Genomic DNA, 17939 nt, shown 5'->3' on the forward strand with positions numbered 1-17939 from the left:
GGATCTTAACTACAAGGTGGCGCTACAACCCTGATACGTTTCTTTAGTCTACCTTTCTTTCAGGCTTTACTTTTCTTTCAATGAGTAAGAAAAATGCATTATCTGGAACCACATTCCCTGCCGATGACCCAGGTTTGTTGAGAGGCATGGAATGACAAAATTAAGTGCATATGGCTGCAGGTCATAGTTTATCCTTGTCAAGGTTCCTCCCCCACTCTGAACTCTAGGGTACAGATGTGGGGACCTGCATGAAAAAACCCCCTAAGCTTATCTTTACCAGCTTAGGTCAAAACTTCCCCAAGGTACAAAATATTACACCCGTTATCCTTGGAATGGCCGCTACCACCACCAAACTAATACTGGTTACTGGGGAAGAGCTGTTTGGACGCGTCTTTCCCCCCAAAATACTGCCCAAAACCTTGCACCCCACTTCCTGGACAAGGTTTGGTAAAAAGCCTCACCAATTTGCCTAGGTGACTACAGACCCAGACCCTTGGATCTTAAGAACAATGAACAATCCTCCCAACACTTGCACCCCCCCTTTCCTGGGAAATGTTGGATAAAAAGCCTCACCAATTTGCATAGGTGACCACAGACCCAAACCCTTGGATCTGAGAACAATGAAAAAGCATTCAGTTTTTACAAGAAGACTTTTAATAAAAAATAGAAGTAAATAGAAATAAAGAAATCCCCCCTGTAAAATCAGGATGGTAGATATCTTACAGGGTAATTAGATTCAAAAACATAGAGAACCCCTCTAGGCAAAACCTTAAGTTACAAAAAAGATGCACAGACAGAAATAGTTATTCTATTCAGCACAATGCTTTTCTCAGCCATTTAAAGGAATCATAATCTAACACATACCTAGCTAGATTACTTACTAAAAGTTCTAAGACTCCATTCCTGTTCTGTCTCTGGCAAGAGCAGCATACAGACAGACTGACCCTTTGTTCCTCTCCCTCCTCCCAGCTTTTGAAAGTATCTTGTCTCCTCATTGGTCATTTTGGTCAGGTGCCAGCGAGGTTACCTTTAGCTTCTTAACCCTTTACAGGTGAGAGGAGCTTTCCCCTGGCCAGGAGGGATTTCAAAGGGGTTTACCCTTCCCTTTATATTTATGACACGCCCCCCAAATCTCAGCTAGGGTGAAACACTGGCTGGGATTTCTTCCTGGAGCTCTAGGAAAAACAGAGTTAATAAGACACATGCATCTCTAAACATACTACCAAGTACATAAAGACTAACAATATTTTCCACATCTCAAGGACGATTTTAACCAGTTGATTCTGGGAAACTTTCACGGGAGAGTGCATCAGCCACTTTGTTAGAAGCTCCTGAGATGTGTTGGATGTCGAAATCAAAATCTTGGAGAGCTAAACTCCACCGAAGAAGTTTTTTGTTAGTTTCTTTGACGGTGTGAAGCCACTTTAGTGCAGCATGGTCGGTTTGCAGGTGGAAACGCCGTCCCCAAACATATGGGCGTAGCTTTTCCAGAGCGTAGACAATGGCATAACATTCTTTTTCAGTGACTGACCAGTTGCTTTCCCTCTCAGACAGTTTTTTGCTGAGAAACACTACAGGGTGGAATTCTTGATCAGGTCCTTTCTGCATTAAAACTGCTCCCACACCACGCTCGGATGCATCTGTGGTTACTAGGAACGGTTTGTCAAAGTCTGGGGCCCTTAGTACAGGGTCAGACATGAGTGTCGCTTTAAGCTTGTTAAAGGCCTTCTGACACTTTCCGGTCCACTGAACAGCATTTGGCTTTTTCATTTTGGTTAGGTCTGTCAGTGGGGCAGCGATTTGGCTGTAGTGCGGTACAAATCGTCTGTAATAACCAGCCAAGCCTAAGAAGGATTGAACCTGTTTCTTTGACTTTGGGACAGGCCACTTTTGGATAGCATCCACTTTGGCCTGTAGGGGGCTGATAGTTCCTTGACCCACCTGGTGTCCAAGGTAAGTCACTCTGTTTAGGCCTATTTGACACTTCTTAGCCTTAACAGTTAGTCCTGCCTCCCTTATGCGCTCAAGGACTTTTTGTAGATGTTCCAGGTGGTCTGCCCAGGAATCCGAAAATATGGCCACATCGTCAAGGTAGGCAACTGCATATTCTCCTAATCCCGCTAGGAGACCATCTACAAGTCTTTGGAAAGTGGCGGGTGCATTTCGCAGCCCGAAAGGGAGTACATTAAATTCATACAGCCCGAGATGTGTGATGAAGGCTGACCTTTCCTTGGCAGATTCATCTAGCGGTACCTGCCAGTACCCCTTAGTTAAGTCCAAGGTAGAGATGAACTGGGCCCGTCCCAGTTTCTCTAATAGTTCATCTGTGCGTGGCATTGGATAGTTGTCTGGGCGAGTTACAGCATTTAGCTTACGGTAGTCCACGCAAAAACGTATTTCCCCATCTGGTTTGGGAACTAGAACCACTGGAGATGCCCATGCACTTTCAGAGGGGCGGATTACCCCCATCTGTAACATATCCTGGATCTCCCGTTCTATAGCAGTTTTAGCTTGAGGAGACACCCGGTAAGGGTGGACCCTAATTGGGTGAGCATTACCTGTGTCAATGGAGTGGTATGCCCGTTCAGTCAGTCCTGGGGTGGCTGAGAACGTTGGCGCGTAGCTAGTGCACAGCTCCTGGATCTGCTGTCGCTGCATACGCCCAAGGGTCATGGAGAGGTTCACCTCTTCCACACCACCAGCACATTTCCCTTCGTAGTAAACACCTTCAGGCCACTCAGCGTCGTCTCCTCCCTGGGCTGTAAACTGACAAACCTTTAATTCTCTGGAATAAAAGGGCTTTAGAGAATTAATATGGTACACCTTAGGCTTTCGGTTGGAGGTGGGGAATGCTATGAGATAATTAACAGCTCCCAGGCGCTCCTGGACCGTGAATGGCCCTTCCCACGATGCTTCCATTTTATGGGCCTGGAGCGCCTTTAAGACCATGACCTGGTCTCCTACTTTGAAGGAACGCTCTCTGGCATGTTTATCGTACCAGGCTTTTTGCTCTTTTTGAGCATCCTGTAAGTTTTCTCTAGCAAGGGCTAAAGAGGTTCGGAGGGTGTTTTGTAGGTTGGTTACGAAGTCCAGAATGTTAGTTCCTGGAGATGGTGTAAATCCCTCCCATTGCTGCTTTACCAATTGCAATGGCCCCTTAACCTCACGGCCATATACAAGTTCAAATGGGGAAAACCCTAAACTGGGATGTGGTACAGCTCTGTAGGCAAAGAGCAACTGCTGCAACACTAGGTCCCAATCATTGGAGTGCTCATTTACGAATTTACGTATCATGGCCCCCAAAGTTCCATTAAACTTCTCCACCATGCCATTTGTTTGATGGTGGTAAGGAGTGGCAACCAAGTGATTTACCCCATGAGCTTCCCAAAGGTTTTTCATAGTTCCTGCCAGGAAATTAGTTCCTGCATCTGTGAGGATGTCGGAGGGCCAACCTACCCTGGCAAAAATGTCTGCTAGTGCCTGGCACACACTTTTAGCCCTGGTGTTGCTTAGAGCTACTGCTTCCGGCCATCGGGTGGCAAAATCCATGAAAGTCAGTATGTACTGCTTTCCTCTGGGTGTCTTTTTCGGAAAAGGACCCAGAATATCCACAGCTACTCGCTGAAATGGAACTTCAATGATGGGGAGGGGTTGTAGAGGGGCTTTGACCTGGTCTTGGGGTTTTCCCACTCTTTGGCACACCTCACAAGACTGTACATAGGTAGAAACATCCTTGCCCATTCCCTCCCAGTGGAATGACCCCCCCAAACGGTCTTTGGTCCTGTTCACCCCAGCATGGCCACTAGGGTGATCGTGGGCTAAGCTCAAGAGCTTGGCCCGGTATTTAGTTGGAACTACCAACTGTCTCTGAGGATGCCAGTCTTCCTGGTGTCCACCAGAAAGAGTTTCCTTGTATAAAAGTCCTCTTTCTATAACAAACCTGGATCGATTAGAAGAGCTGAGAGGCGGTGGGTTGCTCCGTGCCGCCGTCCAAGCTCTCTGGAGGCTTTCATTTGCTTCCTGTTCGGTCTGGAACTGTTCCCTTGATGCTGGAGACATCAGTTCCTCATGGGATTGTGGACCTAGGCTTGGTCCCTCTGGAAGCGATATAGGGGATGGAGCTGTTTCTGTTGACTGTGAACCGCTCTCTGCTGGTGCACTATGTTGGGATTCAGGCTCCGGCTGAGCCTCTTGGGTCGGGTTATCGGCTGCTGCCAGTTCAGGTTCGGTGGGGCCCTCTGGTGTTGAGGTTGCAAGTACTGGATTCAGTGTTGACACGGGGTCTGGTGTTGGTTGTTCGGCTGGTTCCGGTTCTGGGACTGGTTCCGTCTGGGTCTCTGGGACTGGATCCACTACTGCTGTTGCAGACATTGGCCTGGGGTCCAGGTCCATCACCTCTGACTGGGTCCTGATAGAAGTTTCTGGAACAGAGCTAGGCCTCACGGCTTGTTTAGCCTGGCTGCGGGTGACCATTCCCACCCTCTTGGCCTGCTTCACATGATTGGCCAAGTCTTCCCCCAACAGCATGGGGATGGGATAATCATCATAGACTGCAAAAGTCCACATTCCTGACCAGCCCTTGTACTGGACAGGCAACTTGGCTGTAGGCAAATTGAAAGAGTTGGACTTGAAGGGTTGAATCGTCACTTGGATCTCTGGGTTGATTAAATTGGGGTCCACTAAGGAAGCATGGATAGCTGACACTTGTGCTCCGGTGTCCCTCCACGCGGTGACCTTCTTCCCGCCCACACTCACAGTTTCCCTCCGCTCCAAGGGTATCTGGGAGGTATCTGGGCCTGTGGACCTCTGGTGTGATTCCGGTGCAATGAACTGTAATCTGTTGGGGTTCTTGGGGCAGTTGGCCTTCACATGCCCCAGCTCGTTACACTTAAAACATCGTCCAGCTGACGGGTCACTGGGGCGAGGAGGGTTGCTGGAGAACGGGGTGGTGGGACGATAAGGGGTCTGGAGGGTTCTTTGGGAGGTAGGTGGGGCTTTGGGCGGCCCCCGGTAATAGGGTGTGGTCTGGGGTGGTCCCTTCTGCTCTCCGCTCCAACTGCGACCAGTTTTCTTCTTCTCTGCCACCTCCACCCATCTGGCTCCAATCTCTCCTGCCTCAATTACAGTTTTGGGTTTCCCATCTAGGATGTATCTTTCTATTTCCTCAGGAACACCCTCTAAGAATTGTTCCATTTGCATTAGGAAGGGCAAATTTACTGGAGATTCAACACTTGCTCCTGATATCCAGGCATCCCAATGTTTCACAATGTGGTAGGCATGTCGGGTAAATGACATGTCTGGTTTCCACCTTAGGGCTCTGAACCTCCGACGAGACTGCTCGGGTGTTATCCCCATTCTGACTCTCGCCTTGGATTTAAACAGTTCATACTTGTTCATGTGTTCTTTAGGCATTTCAGCTGCCACCTCAGCTAAGGGTCCACTGAGCTGCGGCCTCAGTTCTACCATGTATTGGTCAGTAGAGATGTTGTACCCAAGGCAGGCCCTTTCGAAGTTCTCTAAGAAGGCCTCAGTATCATCACCTGCCTTGTAGGTGGGGAACTTTCTGGGATGGGAAGTGGTACCTGGAGAAGGATTGCTAGGGTTTGTTGGTATATTCTGCTGGGCCTTTATCTTCTCCACCTCCTCCACATGCTTCCTCTCTTTTTCCTTCTCCTCCAGTTCTTTGGCCCTTGCTTCCATTTCTTTGTCCCTTGCTTCCATTTCCCTCTTGTGGGCAGCCTCTTGGTGTTGTTCTGCCTCCCTTTCTTGTTCCTTCTTCAGCTGCATGAGTTCTATCTGACTTTCATGTTCCCTTTGTCTTTCCTCAGCCTGAAATTTGGCTAATTCGAGCTGTAGTCGAGCCGCGGATTTTGCCATTCTAACCTCTCTGTTTTTACTAACTTTACACCCGAGGTTTAGAAATAAACAAACAAAACTTGGCTGTAAAATTTTGCTGTGCTGGAATAGAATACCTATTCTCTGATAGTGATTGTCAGCCTACAGAAAAAGACAATTCCCTTGTCTCTGCTCTGGGCCCAAATTAAAGCAAAAAACCTCCAACTACTTGGAAACCTGCTTACCAGCAGCCCAAAGGAAAAAAAAAAATTTCTTTTCAAACCTGTGCTCCTTGTAAAACAAACAAACAAAAAAAAATCAAAATCCTAAAAAAAAACCCTGCCACTTTTGTCTCCAGGCAAATGGGTAGAGCACACCCCCCCTATTTACTTTTAGGAAGAAAAGAAAAAAAAACCCTCTGGGTTGGAAGACTGTGAATTTCCCTGCTGGAGTTAAGTACCCTGCCTCCAGGCAAAGAAAACCTGCAATTCACAAGATAATCCCCTTTTGTCTCTGCTTGGCCACAAAGCAGAGAGAAACCAAGCTGCTTTCAGTTTCAAAGCTGCTTTCTGGACTTTCTTTCCAAAGAAAAAAAAATTTCCTTTTTAAAATCTGTATTTCTAGTTCAAAAAATCTCAACTGGATCTCAGATGATTTCAGGTTAATCCCACCACTGTGCCACCATGTCAAGGTTCCTCCCCCACTCTGAACTCTAGGGTACAGATGTGGGGACCTGCATGAAAAAACCTCCTAAGCTTATCTTTACCAGCTTAGGTCAAAACTTCCCCAAGGTACAAAATATTACACCCGTTATCCTTGGAATGGCCGCTACCACCACCAAACTAATACTGGTTACTGGGGAAGAGCTGTTTGGACGCGTCTTTCCCCCCAAAATACTGCCCAAAACCTTGCACCCCACTTCCTGGACAAGGTTTGGTAAAAAGCCTCACCAATTTGCCTAGGTGACTACAGACCCAGACCCTTGGATCTTAAGAACAATGAACAATCCTCCCAACACTTGCACCCCCCCTTTCCTGGGAAATGTTGGATAAAAAGCCTCACCAATTTGCATAGGTGACCACAGACCCAAACCCTTGGATCTGAGAACAATGAAAAAGCATTCAGTTTTTACAAGAAGACTTTTAATAAAAAATAGAAGTAAATAGAAATAAAGAAATCCCCCCTGTAAAATCAGGATGGTAGATATCTTACAGGGTAATTAGATTCAAAAACATAGAGAACCCCTCTAGGCAAAACCTTAAGTTACAAAAAAGATGCACAGACAGAAATAGTTATTCTATTCAGCACAATGCTTTTCTCAGCCATTTAAAGGAATCATAATCTAACACATACCTAGCTAGATTACTTACTAAAAGTTCTAAGACTCCATTCCTGTTCTGTCTCTGGCAAGAGCAGCATACAGACAGACTGACCCTTTGTTCCTCTCCCTCCTCCCAGCTTTTGAAAGTATCTTGTCTCCTCATTGGTCATTTTGGTCAGGTGCCAGCGAGGTTACCTTTAGCTTCTTAACCCTTTACAGGTGAGAGGAGCTTTCCCCTGGCCAGGAGGGATTTCAAAGGGGTTTACCCTTCCCTTTATATTTATGACAATCCTATCATAGCTAAAAGGAAATCCAGCCCATCTTTATTAGTTTTCACACTAGAACAACTTATCGAAAAAGAAAGAGAATCATCAGCCTCTTCTTTCTGGAACAGTGCCACACTAACATCAGTTTCCTGGACATCACTATCAGCTTCAACAATGGAACCCTATAGACAACCACATACAAGAAATCCCCTGATCACCACACCTACCTTCGTGGATCCAGTAACCACCCCTAAGACACCAAGAAATCAGTTACCTATAGCCAGGCACTCAGATACCACAGAATATGCTCCGAAGAGAAAGTCCAGGATATATACCATAACACACTTAAAACTACCTTCAAAACCACCAACAGAGAAGTAGATTCCACCATGGAATGGGCCACCCAAATACCCTGAAAGAATCTGCTTCAATGCAGAAATAAAACCCTCTCTGACCGCACAACACTAGTTGTCACCTAGTACCCCACACTGGAACCCATACAGGGTATCATGAAACAACTATGACCCATACTCAATGGGAACCCCATCCTGAAAGAAATCTTTCTTGAACCCCAACTTCTGGCCTTCAAACAACCCTCCAACCTCATCATCAGAAGCAAGCTCCCTGCAGACCATGACACATCAACTCAAAGTAGCATCAGATCCTGCCAGAACAACAGAAACTTGTACACATCTGTCCACTCCTATGATGATCAATACCCCCCACAACACATCTTTCAAGAGCCATGGATTTTACACATGCCTATCATAACAAATGGTATACCCCACCCAGAGCACTAAATGCCCCAACAACAACTATGTGGGTGAAACCAGACAATCATTACACTCTCAAATGAACTCACACAGGAAAATGATAAAAGACAAAAACATCCTATCACCTGTAGGTGAACACCTTTCACAAAGTGATCACTCTATGCCTAACGTATCAGTGACCATCCTCAAAGGAAACCTGAAAGACCCTTTCAAAACAAGAGCCTGGGATCTTAAATTCATTACTCTGCTAGACACTAAAAATCATGGACTTAACAGACACACTGGATTTATGGTTTATTACAACAATATGTAACCCACTAACCCCCTCTTTTTGGCTGCAGAGGTGTTAATGGGCCACATTACCTTGAATGGTCCCTTATAATATGTGCTAACTACGTATGCTAAGCAATCTGTCCCACCTTGCATTCTGCTGTGATGTTGGGAGTTTACATTTCCCAAATCTGAAAAAGAGCTGTGTGTGGCTTGAAAAAGAGCTTGTCTCTTACTAACAGAAGTTAGTTCAATAAAATAAATTTTCATGTCTTGTCCCTTTATTACGAGTTTGGCAGTTAGTTTTCCTAAGATTTCATTTTCACTGAGCATGCTTTATCCTTTCCCAGCTCCTACATGATACCCAGGCTGCAAATATGCCACTCCCCACAGAGTGACTGCGCATGTTCCCGCCCAGGGACTGGAACTGAGACAAGAAGACTTTTGTTCTTGTCCTCTCAATGTTGGTGCTCAAGACAGTATGGAGGAGAGGGTGAAGAACAGAGAGGGGTTACTGGGAAAGAGAAGCCAGGGGTGCAGCTGGGGAGCAGAGAGATTAGAACGAGGGAGATAAGAGCAGAGGGGATAGAGCAGGGCCAAAGGATAGAAGCAGAGCAGGAATTCAAGGAAGAGGCTTCAAGAGCAATAGTTCTAGGGATGAGGGGAACAAAGCAGGGGAGAAAGTGGCAGCAACTCAGGAGAGGATGGATAGGAGCAGAAAGTGGGGACAGTGACAGGCTAGGGGCACATGGGGATGGAGGGTCTATAACCCACTAGTGTATACTCCCTCCAGAACCTGGAATTTAACTCAGGAGAGTCCTGCGTCTTTATATTATGATGGATAGGAGCAGAAAGTGGGGACAGTGACAGGCTAGGGGCACATGGGGATGGAGGGTCTATAACCCACTAGTGTATACTCCCTCCAGAACCTGGAATTTAACTCAGGAGAGTCCTGCGTCTTTATATTATGTTAACTTTAGGTGTGAAACCTCACTGTCTACTTACTTGTCTCATCCTCCTTTAGTGGTTGGTCCACATAGCAGACAACACAGCCTACTATTGTGAACAGTTACTTAGCTCTAGTGGTACAGGGTTTGTACTAAGAAAAGGAGTACTTGTGGCACCTTAGAGACTAACCAATTTATTTGAGCATAAGCTACAGCTCATTTCATAGGATGGTTTGTACTGTTGGTCTAAAGGTCCCAGTCCTATGGTTGACCGGTGTAGGGGCCAGTATAATTCCACATGTTGGAATTTCTGTTTTTTCTGTTTGATTTCTTAAAATCTAAACAACATTATGAAATGAAGTACTCAAAAGTTAGGAAAAGACAGAATTAAAGGTGGCCTGTGCAACCTTAATTGGAGCCCCTTGTGGTAAGCATTAAGATACTGTCCTTACCTGCACGATCATATATGATTTTTTCCAAAAGGAACCTTGTCTCATTCAGTGCACAAAACAGACTTGCAATGAAGGAATGAAGGAATAGTTACTTACCTTCTACAGTAACCGTATTTCTTTGGGATGTGCCCCCTGTGGGTGCTCCACATCAGGACGTGCATGTGCCTGTGAACTCTTCATCAGAGATTTTTGTCAGCAGCATCCGAAGGACCGCAGGTCTTACACCAGTGCAAGGGTGTATAGGGACAGGGTGGACCTGCCACCACTCCAGTTCTTCTCAACCACAAAAGTCCCTTCAAAGACGCCAAGGCAGAGGGGAAGGCGGGCGGGTAGTGGAGCACCCATAGGGACACAAGGTAAATAACCTCTTCTCCTTTGAGTAGAGTCCCTACTCAGCAGATTCCTGAGCAGTACCTCAATTATGGTGAAGATGCCGAGGAGGCAAATTCAGTACGAACTGAAGAACATCATCATCGAAAACTGCATCAGCTCTAGAAGCAAGCACAAGAGTGTAGTGCTGGCAAAACATGTGCACCAAAGACCTGGCTGCCCTGTGTATGTCTGAGATAGTAATGGTTTTCAGTAGGACTACTGAGGTAGAGTGAGCTCTGGTGGAATGAACAATCACCCTCGGAGGCGGCTTCCTAACCGGTTAAGATGCACCCTGCAACCCATTTTGACAGTCTTTGGGTGAAAATTGGATGTCCTTTCATTCATTATGCAATGGAGATGAAACACCCAGGCAAAGCCCTAAAGGGCCTGGTCCTGCCTAGGTAAAAGGCAAGAGCTCTTCTTACATCCAGTGTAAAAAGGCTCATTTTTTCCTCTGGAAGAGTGAGGCTTGGGATAAACATCAGGAGGTAAATCTTATGATGAATGTGGAATTCTGAAGAAACTTCAGGAAGGTCGTGGATGTAGTGTCACTTTATCATGATAAAACACCATGTACCCTGGGTCAACCATCAATGCTCCAAGGTCCCCTACCCTCCTGGCTGAGGTGATGGCTAAGGGACAAAGGAAGGATGGAACCATTACCCATAGGTTCAAATGTGTGTTTCTTCAGCACATTGAGGATTAAATTTAGGTTCTGAGGTAGAGTTGGTTCCTTAACAGAAAGGAAGAGGTTGAACAGGCCTGTAAACATACCTCAGTATGGTTAGGTGGGTGAAGACTGAAAACACCTCAGTGGGGGAGTGAAAAGCTGTGAGGGCAGATAGGGGAACTTTAATGAAGCTCAGCAATAAACCTGTGGTTTTTAAATGCAGCAGGTAACGTGTGTTAGACAAGCCTGAGAGGAAGTATAAATCAGTGGCTGCACCAAGTCTGGAAACATTTCCACTTCTGCAGGTAAGTTTTCCTTGTTGTGAGTTTTCTATTATGAAGCAGTACTGTTTGTACCACTGGGGAGCAGTCTTCTTCTACACTAGAGAGCCATCTAGTAACCATACCTTGAGATCAAGTGCTGAGAGGGTGGGGCGGAGGAGGAAATTTGCTGTCAGGGAAAGGAAGAGCAGCAGTCACAGAGATATGCAAAGTTGCTCTGGGAGACACACCTGTATCCAGCATAAAGGTGCTATGAGGATGGCTACTAATTTTTCCTGTTTTGATTTGTTTAGGACCTTGAGCAGTAAAAGAGTTGGGGGATAACCATATAGTAACATGCAAGGCCATGGAACGATTAGGGCATTTTCCATTGAGTTGCTCTGCGTCCTCCCCTTGAGCAGAATCATCTACTCTTCGCAATGGATGGTGCTGCAAAGAGATCTATCTCTAGATGACCCCAGGTAAGGCATATCTCTTGGAATATCTTGTCGTTTAGCTCCCATTTGCTGTCAACGCAAAAATGCCTGCTAAGGTAGTGCACCATTGTGTTCTGTAGTCCTGGTAGATAAACCACTGAGATCTGTATGCAGTGTGATGTGCACCAGTTCCATAGTTTTAAGAATTTGACGCATAAGACCTGGGATCTTGCTCCTCCTTAATGATTAATATAACACATTGCTGCTCTGTTGTTGGGTGGCCCCTGATGTGAGGCAGGAAGTACTGGCAAGCGCAACAAACTGCTCTGAGCCCCAATATGTTGATATTTAGGATCACCTCCTGAGGGATTCATTTGCCCTGTCCTCTGAGGTTTCTGGAATAGTGCATCCCACCCTGTCAGGGAAGCATCTGTAGTGATAATCCTCATGGGAGTAAGCTGCAAGAACAGAACTCCCACATATACCTTCCACCAGTTTAGACAATCAAGGACTCTCTGAGGTACAGACACCTGCTTGGATAGACTGCGCTTCTTGTGGGTGCAGACAGTTCTTTGCCAGGCTTGAAGAACCTGAGAGCATAGCCGAGGGGGCTTTGGTAATCATACCTGGGACGGTGGAGAGGTCTAAGGGTAAGATGTGATATTGATAGTGATCCCTGCCCAATACAAAATGTAGGAAACGTGTGTGAGGGGAGCATGGAGATATGAAAATAAGTACCTGATGGTCAAGGAAGACAAACTGATCTCCTGGACCAAGAGAGGGAATTGTCGCTGCTAGGATTACCATTCTGCACCATTAAGAGTGGACAAATGTGTCCAGAGTCCTGAGGTACAGATTTGGTCCCTGCCCCGTTTGTCTTTCGACTAGAACTTTTCTGAAGAAATCAAGTGGAACAGGTTTGATTGCCCCTAATGTTAGGACTTATTATATTGATTGTCTCAGGACACCCTCAGGAGAAGGGGCCCTGAAGAGGGAAGGGGAGGGGTTGTGGTGGAGTGGCAAAGAGCTGAACTGGATGAAGTAACCTGTAGATATCACCCCTAGGATTGACCTGTCCATGGTGATGAGTTCCCAGGAAGGTAGAAAATGGGAGAGATGATCCCATAATGGTGGAGGGTAGATAGGTCCAGCATAGAATCCGGACCAGGAGAGAGTTTGTGATCCTTGACCAATGGGTCAAAACTGTCACTTTGAGGATGTCACTGCCCTGGAAGTCACCATAGAAGACAGTCCTTTCTTACTGAACGTGGACTTCTTCCTGGGCAATTTAGCTGTTCTCATGGTCTGGCTGAACAACACAGGACCCCAAACCACATAATGAAATCATTGTAATTGTATAGTTATTGCACTGGTTGAACAACACAGAACAGCTAGTCTTTTTAGCTCTTTGTCAGATGGTGTTGAACGGGCCTGATATTGCCTGTTTCATTTGTTAATGGCCTCAAGAACCAGGGAGTTGGGTGTAGGGTGGGAGAAAAGAATACTTTGAGCTGTACCACACTGATGCTGTGCTGAACCTGGGATTGCGAACAGTCCTTGATTAGCCAGTTATTGAGGTACAGATAAATCTGCATGGCTTGACTTCTCAGGTAAGCTGCCATGACTGCCATGCACTTTATGAAAATTTTCAGAGCTGATTATAGACTGAAGGGCAGTGTGGTGAATTGGCAACAGCATTGACGCACCACAAACCGGAGGAATCTCCTGTGCCCACGGAAAACAGAGATATGGAAATAGGTATCTTAAGTCGAGGGCGGCGCACTTGTCTCCTGGATCTGAGGAGGCGGTAATGGAGGCCAGAGAGACCATAAGGAACTTCAACTTCTTGAGATATTTGTTGAGTTGACACAGGTCCAGAATGGGCCTCAGGCCCGCTTTGTCCTTCGGGATTAGGAAATATTGGGAATGAAAACTCTTTCCCCTCAGCTCTCAAGGAACTTCCTCTATGCCCCCCAGATGCAGAAGGGCTTCCACCTCCTGGGCAAGAAGTTAGTTGTGAGAAAGGTCCCTGAAGAGGGACGGGGGTTGGTTGGTGGGTGAGAGGGAGGCGTGGAGGAGAAATGCAGGGTGTATTCAACTGCTACTGTGTTGAGCTCCCAACGGTCTGAGGTAATGTGGGACAATGCAGTAAGGAAAGGAGACGAACGGTCCAGGAATAGATGGTGGGATGGATCCTGAGGCAAGTCCGGTACGCCATCCTCAGGCGCATCCTGAAAATGCCTACCGCGAGCCACCGGGGTGTCTTGCGGAGCCCAGCTAGGAAGCCGGGGAGGATGGAGTGGGTTCGTGACATTTATAACCTCTGTCCCTTTTCTTATAGGGATCTTAGCAAGATGGGCCCGAGAATCTAGGAGGTGGCTGTGGCTGGAAGTGCATCCTGAAGGCCGGCACCGTGAACAAGCTCAAGGAACGCAGAGTGGCCCTTGAATCTTTTAGACCATATAGGCTGGTGTCAGTTTGTTCTGAGAACAGTGCATTGCCCTTGAAAGGAAGGGCCTGGACCAGCTGCTGCAACTTATGGAAGAACCCCAAGGATTGTAGCCATGAACTGCCATCGACCTTGCCGCCAAATCGGTTGCGTCCAAGGCGGCATGGAAAGAGGCCCTGGCCACTGCCTGTGCTCTCCCATAACAGCCAAGAATTCATGTCTCGTCTCCTGAGGCAGGGAGTCCTTAAATTTGGCCACTGAGTCCCAGACATTGAAGTTGTATCTCCCCAGCAATGCTTGCTGGTTGGAGATACGCAGTTGCAGGCTGGCCGTCGATTAAACATTTCTCCCAAATAAGTCCAGCTTTTCAGCATCTTTATTTTTAGGAGTTGCACTTGTTTGTCCGTGCCTGTCTCATTCATTGGTGGCAGAGACCACTAGTGACCCCGAGGGAGGGTGGGAGTACCTGTACCTGTCCTCAGCAGGGACACAGTACTTCCTCTCTGCCCATTTAGATGTTAGGGTCAGAGAAGATGGGATTTGCCACAGTGCCTTGACCATGTTGAGTACCCTGTCATGCACTGGGAGTGCCACAGCCAACATATCAAAAAAGCTGTCCATAGGCCCCTTAAGCTGCTATGCCTCCATACCCAAGTTCGAGGTGATTCATTTGAGGAACTCCTTGTGGGCTTGAAAATCATCTGGTGGCAGCATGTTGGCGGGCCCCATGACTGCCTTATCTGGAGAGAACGAGGAAGAGGCTGTCACCGCGGGAGGGGCTGACTCTTCCTCCACAGTCAGGGTCAACAGCACCATGGCTGCTGGAGTTTCAGTATTGGGGTCTGGTTCCGAGTCGGTCTCCAGTGGTGGTGGCCAAGTTAGCATTGGGATCTACCTCTCACAGACTACTGAGAACACTGACTGGGAATACGGTCCCGGCATCAGTGGGAACCCCCACGGGGTCCAATAAGGCCATTGCACCGGCGGCCAAGCTGTCGACGGACCCACAGCAAAGTCCAGTGTGTACGGTTGGTGTCGGCGCTGTGACAGGAGGGGTAGCTTCCTCCCAAGACTTTGCGTCACTACCATCTCCTGCCAGCTGTGATGCGGAGACGGAGAACAGTGCCACACTGAGGACAGGTGGTGAGGAGTCAGTAACCACTGCCATGGTGCCAGAGACATATGGTTTGGCAATGGGGAGCGGTGCCAGGGGGCCGGTGACCGGGAAGCCAGTGACTGGTCCCATGATGCTGGAGATCAATGCCACGGATCCAGCGACTGGTGATGGGATGGGGACAATCACCGGGTCGAAGCCCACTAGGGAGGCCCCACTGAAGACTTCCCTCTTGAGGTGACCACCTTCACCGATTCTGCAGACAGGCGAGTGTCTCTAAGTGTGAGTGGGTGCCACCGGGAGTGACATGAGGTCACTTTGCCACCTGAAAAGCCTCCGGTATCAAAGGAGCTCGAAGGTGTGAGGGCCCCAACAGTTCCCAAGAGTCGATGGTGGGTACTGAACAGGACTGGGTTTCCTAGGAGGCGTAGCTGCTGCCAACTGCAACTCTGGGGAAGGTGAGCAGCCTGGCACAGGTCGTGCTTCGTTAGGAATTCCCCACATGTCTCTCAGTGGTGCTGGGGAGTGCCCCCTGTCGCTGCACTGTTTTTTGTGCCTCTTTTTCGGTACGGGGAAGAGGAACAGTGTTGGGAAGAGCCTGATGCCAGTGGAGCACTGCGCACTGAGGCTGATGAGTCAGAGCAGCACGGCTCCGAACCCGGACAAAGGGTAGCTTCCAATAACAGGGCCTTCAAATGAATATCCCTGTCCTTAAGAGTGCATGGCCTGAAGCCCTTGCAGATCCTGTACTTTTCCTTGATGTGAGCTTCCCTGAGGCACTTTAAGCAGCTTGTATGCGGGTTGCTCACTGGCCTGGGCATCCCAGATGGGACCTCTATCTAACTAACACAATTACTACTAACACTAAAAACTGTACACAGAAAAGTCCAGGAAAGTCCACAGATAAAGCCACAAGGGAGCTTGAAATTGCAAGAGACGTTCAAGCAACTGTCTTGGGCGGTAAAAAGGAACTGACAGGGTGCAGGGCTGGTGGCGCCCCATATACCAGTGCATGAGTGCGGGTCTCCAGGGCACGCCAGAGTTGGTTCTACCGATACCACTAAGGGAAAAATTTCCGGCAGCCGTGCATGTGGACACGCACACACCTAACATGGAATCAACGTGAGCAAGCACTTGAAGAAAAATATGTACTACCAAACTAAAACCATTTAAAAAATGAACTTTTAGGGCCTGATTTACCAGTAAGCTCTATCTGCTTTACACCACTCTGGAACAGCATAAAGGAGCTGGAACATACAATTCAGTTTTTTTTCTTTCCCTCCTGTCCTCCAAAAACACACCACAAATCCCCACCCCTTCTGCCCTTTCCACTCCTGTAGACCCACAAACCAATCTTCCCTTCAATCCCATTTTCCATATTTTACCATCTCCCCTTGATCACCCTGTATTGCTACTCCTACCCATGTTAAATAAACTTTGTGTAATGGGTATATCTGAAAAGAAATATTTAGGGTTAAGGGTAGTTTTTTGCAGTTATTCTTCAAAATTAAGTTTCTCTTTCAGCAAGGAATGGCACCCTAAATAATCTTGAGAGAAATTCATCACAAACTGTTCTCTTTCAAAATGATATACAAGGTTGGTGAGGTAATCTCTTTTATTGGACCAACTTCAGTTGGTGAAAAAGAAAAGCTTTTGAGCTACACCGAGCTCTTCTTCAGGTCTGTGTACCTCGAAAGCTTGTCTCTTTCACCAACAGAAGTTGGTCCAATAAAAAATATAACTTCACCCACCTTGTCTTTCTAATATCCTGGACCAATATAGCCACAACTCTTTCAAAATGGCCATCATCTCCCATTTTCTCAATAGGACCCACCACACAGGCTGCCCTTAACAAAGAGGGACAATGACCTCCATTATTCCCAATGGAAGTGAATCCACACTACCTTTAGGAGAAATGGTGGCCTACTACATCCTCAGTAGGAGAGAGGACACATTGTTTTTCCTACATAGTGAAAGTGCAAAACTCAACTCAGCCTTAAATATGCAGTTGCAATCATTGCTTCCATATGCATTATATATATAGATATCATGTACATCTTATATATTCATATAATAGGTTACACTATATACCTTCAGCACACACTTTTTTTTTTTTACTGGAGAGGTGTGTATGTGTACTCCTACCTCTCTAAAAAGTAATATATATTGAGTGCACTTAGTGTTACCTATTATGTATATATGGAATTATTATATTATAGATGCACACCTCATTACCCACTCCCCGAAATGATGGTGAAAGTATTAATGAGAACAGGTGTGTGTATTTGCTGGGAAACTGGAACGATTCAAGATTTTTTACAGTAAGGCATAAATCTTGAGAGAACTCATTCACTATGGTAGACACTTTTTTTTTTAGCAGAGTCTAGGATTATTTATTCAATCGAGATTTAATTTCCCTTCACCCTTCTGCTCCCTCAGCACTGAATGCAGTTCCCGATGGTAGCTACAAAAATAACCCCCCAACTCTATGCAGAATACATTTGAAGAATCCATCTGCAGAAATCTCATCAAACCTGGTACTGAAGTGAAATATCCAAATGGCTGAATGAAGCATCTCAGGGAATTCAAACTATTTTATGAAAGAATAAGACTACCAGAGATGGAGTACTTGTGGCACCTTAGAGACTGACCAATTTATTTGAGCATGAGCTTTTTCGTGAGCTACAGCTCACTTCATGAAGTGAGCTGTAGCTCACGAAAGCTCATGCTCAAATAAATTGGTCAGTCTCTAAGGTGCCACAAGTACTCCTTT

The 17939-nt window shown here is 46.7% G+C and overlaps 1 protein-coding gene across 12 annotated transcripts in view; it reads right to left on the bottom strand.

The window, feature by feature from the left end:
* Positions 1–17939, bottom strand: part of ERC1 (ELKS/RAB6-interacting/CAST family member 1) — a 538100-nt gene that overhangs the window by 285084 nt on the left and 235077 nt on the right. The gene's annotated exons all lie outside the window — the stretch shown is intronic.

Source organism: Caretta caretta, chromosome 1 (assembly GCF_965140235.1).
Source record: "Caretta caretta isolate rCarCar2 chromosome 1, rCarCar1.hap1, whole genome shotgun sequence".
Classification (NCBI taxonomy): Eukaryota; Metazoa; Chordata; order Testudines; family Cheloniidae; genus Caretta; species Caretta caretta.